The sequence below is a fragment of the Rhinoderma darwinii genome, chromosome 4 (genome assembly GCF_050947455.1).
Source record: "Rhinoderma darwinii isolate aRhiDar2 chromosome 4, aRhiDar2.hap1, whole genome shotgun sequence".
In the NCBI taxonomy this organism is placed as follows: Eukaryota; Metazoa; Chordata; class Amphibia; order Anura; family Rhinodermatidae; genus Rhinoderma; species Rhinoderma darwinii.
This window is the reverse complement of record NC_134690.1, coordinates 375,272,366-375,279,023: the sequence shown is the minus strand read 5'-3', so window position 1 is coordinate 375,279,023 and position 6,658 is coordinate 375,272,366. Positions and strand designations below refer to the sequence as shown.

The window sequence follows — 6,658 nt, the reverse complement described above, 5'->3', positions numbered from 1 at the left end:
AAACTAGAAAGCTATTGTCTTCTCCACTGCTGGGTTTACAATCTGGTCAACCTGAGAACATCAAGCCAGGATCTGTGTTCGCTGATCAGATGTTCATGGATAATCAGCGCTATAAGGTACCTAAAGATATTATTAGTCCCTCACAGAGGATTCTGAAAAACGGGCTGTCAATCTTTCATAAGGAGCAACAAAGATTCGGAGGAAAGTCACCAATGTTCTGTGGACTGAACAGATGTCAGAAAAAGCATAAGATTAAGAGAAGACAACCATCAAGAAGACCACAACATCGCTTCTCGGCCTTTTGGCTAAGATCAAGTGTAGTATCTGTTCTTATCAAAGGTTAGTAATCATCCCTGCCGGTGGATTAGAACCCTATCATAGGGGGATGACATAACGCAGATGAGAGGGGCAGAGAACAACACAGTGGTATGCTCTGGTGTATGCATCTGGTTTACAAGTACCATTTGTAGGTGACCAGGCAGCCACTGGATCGATGCTATGGGTCAGGTAGTTTGAAAGCCTGAGTTGCTAAGTGCCCAGCAGTGGTGATCCTGGGGTGCCCAAACTCACTGTGGGCAAGATCCCTGCTGGCTGGGCATTTTTATATCAGGCTGTATCATAGCGCACATTCACTTAGTTAATATTGGTTTTCACTGTGTGTTCGTCACGTTTGTCACAAAGATTAATGGGATGCGGTACCCTTCTGGGACCCTCCCGAGGTCTAGCGGGAAGATGTGTGAAAATACTGGTGCTGACTTCCCCTGCAACCCTCCATGAGGGGCAAATCCGATGCAGGTTCCTAGGTGGACATGGGGTGGCAGACCAGGTGGAAGCCTATGAAATGTTGTTGGGTCTCCCTGAACTTCGGCGAGGGAGGACCATCAATCCTTGATCCTTAGGGGTTTATGGTTCGGAGGGTCGGTGAATGGTTATACGGGGCCTCTCTCCTTTAGGAGTAGGCCTGCGATAGACCGCATCCTTTGTGCACTTTTTTGTGTGGCACCACTGCACTTTTTTTGCACATTGGGTGATAGAATGCATGACTCGGGCTTTCAATAAAAATCTAAAAACAAAGAAAAAAGAAGACCACAACATCCACAGAAAAAATTTACATGAGTGGTCTCCTGAGATGTGCTTAATAAGATCTTATAAGCAGATAAATGACAACAAATTATCAAACAATTGAACCATGTCCAGAGGAAGCGGAGAGGGGGCTGGAGAACATCAAGCTCCAATGCCCCAGGGAGCTTGGGAACTGCGCACACTAATCATCAATGTCAAGTATTCCTGTAAGACCCCAAGACGCCATTCCCTTAATATCCGGACAATCAATACCAACATTGCCCAAAAAAGTTCAGCTCTGAAAAAATGTTTAGACTTCATGAAACAAGCCTGAAACCAGAAGAAAAAGATCAGAAATATCAGGTGGAAGATCTGTTGTGGGTAACTGGAAACATCAATGGGGTGATATTAAGCCGGACGCCCATCCAGTTGAGGAAAAGAAGATCAGAGAGATGACTCTGGAGGACAACAAGAGGGTCTCATAATAAAACCAAAGACCCAGGAGCTACCCCAACTGTAGATATTGGCTATGTCCAGACAAGACATCTTTCCCCCCACAAGGACAACCTAAGAAAACACATTAAAAAAAACAAAATGTGCCTAGGAAGCATCGAACAACTAGGATATAACCGAACTGTAGACAACAAAAAGACCAAGCAGAAAGTCTTCTAAACAACAAATGTTCACAAAATGTCCTTACAATAAAAGTGTTTCCTGCACACAAATGGTTTTGTTATAAAATGTATTTTATATTGATTATTAACAGCTCATTTAGGTTGTGCTCGATTTTATTTCATTTTTCTGTTATAGAAACAGAAAAATAAAAATAACAATAGTGCAGGATCCATCACATGACGGACACTAATGGTGACCAATATACCCCATTGACTTTAACCCCTTAACGCACCATGACGTAACTGTACGTCATGGTGAGCAGTAAGTTCGCGCACCTTGACGTACAGTTACGTCAGTGCTTTGACAGCTAACCGCCGCGCGGCGCTACACCGCAGCGGCGGTTAACTGTGCAGGGTGTCAGCCCTGCTCTCCCCGTTGCCGATCAGCGGCCTGTCGCCGCTGATATCGGCAGTTAACCCCTTAATTGCGGCGCTCGATTTTGAACGCCACAATTAAGGTCTTTAGCGCCGATCGGCAGCCCCCATGTGAAATCACGGGGGCTGGCGATGGTACCCATGGCAACCGGACGCCAGACAATGGCTTCCGGGTTGCCATGTACAGAAGCCTATGAGGACCACCCCGAGGGTGGTCGTCGTAGGCTTCCTGTCAGTGTGACTGTCACGTCACAATGACAGTTGGAATGCATTACACTACGTGTGTAGTGTAATGTATTCCAGCAGCGATCAGAGCTGCAAGTCTAAGTGTCCCCTAGTGGGACAAGTGAAAAAAGTTAAAAAAAGAATAAAAATGTTTTAAAAAAAGTGTAAAAATAAAAGTTATAAGTGACATAAACATGAACTGCTTTTTTCCTATTATAAGTCTTTTATTATAGGAAAAAAAATGAATACGTAAAAAAAAATGACACACATTTGGTATCACCGCGTTCGTAAAGACCCCAACTATAAAACTATAATATTATTTTTCCCGCACGGTGAACGCCGCAAAAAAAATAAACGAAAAACTATGCCAGAATCACTATTTTTTGGTCACCGCCCCTCACAAAATATACAATAAAAAGTGATCAAAAAGTCGCATGTACGCCAAAATAGTACCGATACAAACTACAACCCGTCCCGCAAAAAACAAGCCCTTACACAGCTTTTTTGACTGAAAAATAAAAACGTTACGGCTCTCAGAATATGGTGACACAGGAAATAAATTATTTTCTAAATAAGTTATTTTATTGCGCAAACGCTGCAAAACATAAAAAAACTTATATACAAATGGTATCACTGTAATCGTACCGACCCGCAGAATAAAGAATAATGGTCATTTATAGCCCAGGGTGAACACTGTAAAAAATAAATAAAAATCATTGTCAGAATTGATGGTTTTTGGTCACCTTGCTTGCCGAAAAAATTGAATAAAAAGTGATCAACAAAATTGCATGTACCCCAAAATGGTACCAATGAAAATTACAGATTGTCCCGCAACAAATAAGCCCTCACACAGCTCTGGTGGTGAAAAAATAAAAAAAGTTCCGGCTCCCAGATTATGGCGATGCAAAATGTGCAGAGTGTTCCAAAAGTGGATAAGATCGGGCACCATTTATCAGTGCGACACCGGCCACATATCTGGGGATTATTATTTATTTACCCCATTATTATACCCTCTTATTATGCCCCTGATGTACTCTGCCCAGTCTACATATGCCCCCACATTATAAACTGAAATACCAGCAAAACGCCAGAGCTACTACCAAGCAAAATATGCACTCCAAAAGCCAAATGGCGTCCCTCCCTTCTGAGCCCTACAGCGTGCCCAAACAGCCGTTTACGTCCACCGATATGGCATCGTACCAAAAAATGGTACCAATAAAAACTACAGCTCGTCCCGCAAAAAATAAGCCCCCACACCGCTCTATTGACAGAAAAATAAAAAAGTAGTGGCTCTTGGAAAGCGGGGAGGAAAAACGAAAAAGCAAAACATGAATCAGTTCGTAAGGGTTAATTACTTTCGAATGAAAAAACATTTATGACCACATGTGGGGTATTGCCGTACTCGGGAGAAATTGCTTTACAAATGTTGGGGTGCATTTTCTCCTTTATCCTTTGTGAAATTGAAAAAATTCAACATTTTAGTGGAAATAATGTTGATATTAATTTTCACGCCCTAATTCTAATAAATTCTGCAAAAGACGTGTGGGGCCTAAATGCTCACTATACCCCTACATAGATTCCTTAAGTGGTGTCGTTTCCCAAATGGGGTTACTTTTGGGGGGCTTCCACTGTTTCGGTCTCTCGGGGCTTTGCAAATTCGACATGACACCCAAAAACTATTCCAGCTAAATTTGAGCTCCAAAAGCCAAATAGCGCTCCTTCCCTTCTAAGCCCCGGTGTGGGTCCAAACAGCAGTTTATTACCACATATGGGGTATTTACGTAATCAGGAGAAATTGTTTTACAAATGTTGGGGTGCTTTTTCTCCTTTATTCCTTGTAAAAATTAAAAATGGCTACCTTTTTTCAGAAAAAAAAGTAGATTTTTACCTTTACAGACTAATTCCAATGAATTCAGCAAAACAACTGTGGGGTCAAAATGCTAACTTTACCACTAGAAAAATTCCTTGAGGGGTGTAGCTTCCAAAATGGGGTCACTATTGGGGGGTTTCCACGGTTTTCATCCCTCCAGTGCATTGCAAACGCGACACGGCACTGAAAACTATTCCAGCAAAATCAGAAATCCAAAAGGTGCTCCTTCTCTTCTGAGGCCTGCTGTGGGTCCAAACAGCAGTTTATTACCACATATGGGGTATTGCTATAATCGGAAGAAATTGCTTTACATATGTTGGGGTGTTTTTTCTACTTTATTCCTTGTAAAAATTTAAAATTTCCCAATTTTTTCACAAAAGAAGTAGATTTTCACCTTCACATACTAATTCAAATAAATGTAGCAAAAAAACTGTGGGTTCAAAATGCTAACTATACCCATAGATAAATTCCTTGAGGGGTATAGTTTCCAAAATGGGGTCACTTTTGGGCGGTTTCCACTGTTTTGGCAGCACAAGACCTCCTCACACCTGACATGGTACCTAAAATATATTCTAAAAAAAAGGAGGCCCAAAATCCACTAGGTGCTCCTTTGCTTCTGAGGCCGGTGTTTCAGTCCATGACCGCACTAGGGCCACATGTGGGATATTTCTAAAAACTGCAGAATCTGGGCAATAAATATTGAGTTGCATTTCTTGGGTAAAACCTTCTGTGGTACAGAAAAAATTTGTTACAAATGAATTTTTGAAGAAAAAAAATGAAATTTGTAAATTTCACCTCTACTTTGCTTTAATTCCTGTGAAACGCCTAAAGGGCTAAAATACTTTGTGAATGCTGTTTTGAATACTTTGAGGGGTGCAGTTTTCAAAATGGGGTGACTTCTGGGGACTTTCTAATATATAAGGCCCTCAAAGCCATTTCAGAACTGAACTGGTCCCTGAAAAAATAGCCTTTTGAAATTTTCTTGAAAATATGAGAAATTGCTGCTAAAGTTCTAAGCGTTGTAACGTCCTAGAAAAATAAAAGAATGTTCAAAAAACGACGCAAACATAAAGTAGACATATGGGAAATATAAACTAGTATGTATTTTGTGTGGTATTACTATCTGTTTTACAAGTAAATACATTAAAATTTAGAAAAATGCTAATTTTTGCTAATTTTCTCTAAATCTTGGCGTTTCTTACAAATAAATATTGAATTTAACGACGAAATTTTTTCAGTATCATAAAGTACAACATGTCACGAGAAAACAATCCCAGAATCGCTTGGATAGGTAAAAGCATTCTGGAGTTATTACCACATAAAGTGACACATGTCAGATTTGCAAAAATGGGGCTGGTCCTGAAGGCCAAAACAGGCTTAGTCACTAAGGGGTTAAGGGAGTTCTTCGAGTGTCTGATGTTCTCCAACAGAGATGTGAACAAAGACTTACACCAGTCTACAGCAGATCAGCCCTCATCAAGTGTTCTTATTCTTAATTATTATGGCAATTACAGAGGAAGTGTATATTTTAGACCGTGCAATAATTATAGAACCCAGGAATGTATATTAACCCCTTAACGCTCCATGACATATATATATATATATACGTCATAGAAAGCATATAGTTAACATTTCATGCTGTACATACAGTATATGTCATGGAACTTGCACGTGCAGAGAAGCTGTGACGCATGATTGCTACAGAAGCACTTTGCTTGACTGACAGTCAAGCCATGGCATCCGCTGCATTTAAGCGGTATGGGGATCCTTTAGTAACCCCTTTAACCTCCCTCCAACCATGTGATCGCGAGTTCCCGATGGGTGCCATGGCAGCCGAAGAACTCCTAACATCCCAGCCGCATTTATGTCACGTGACCGCACTGTGACCGGCCGATTCCTACAGTGTCTGCCCTGTGAAACGGAAGTAACTTTCACTATGCATTCCTGTGAGATGTTCAATGCTGTAGGAGTCGGCCGGTCACAGTGCGGTCACGTGACATAATTGCGACCAGGATAGTTTGTTAACAAAGCGCCAGGTAAGTAATTGACCTGCACTACCTTTTACCGGGTATACTTTGTAAACGTGAAATCACTTTAACCCCTTAAGGACCAAGCTCATTTTGACCTTAAGGACCAGACCCATTTTTTCAAATCTGACATGTGTCACTTTATGTGGTAATAACTTGGGAATGCTTTTACCTATCCAAGCGATTCTGAGATTGTTTTTTCGTGACATATTGTACTACATGTTAGTGGAAAAATTTGGTTGATAAATTCATTGCTTATTTGTGAAAAACACCAACATTTTGAGAAAATTTGCAAACATTATGATTTTTCTCAATTTAAATGTATCTGCTTGTAAAACAGATAGTTATACCACACAAAATAGTTACTAGTTAACATTTACCATATGTCTACTTTATGTTTGGCATCTTTTTTTGAACGTCCTTTT

The 6,658-nt window shown here is 40.7% G+C and overlaps 1 pseudogene; it reads left to right on the top strand.

Annotated features, from left to right (window-relative positions):
- The first annotated feature begins 285 nt into the window (after positions 1-285).
- Positions 286-376, top strand: LOC142761467 (U2 spliceosomal RNA; annotated as a pseudogene).
- Positions 377-6,658: the final 6,282 nt, after the last annotated feature.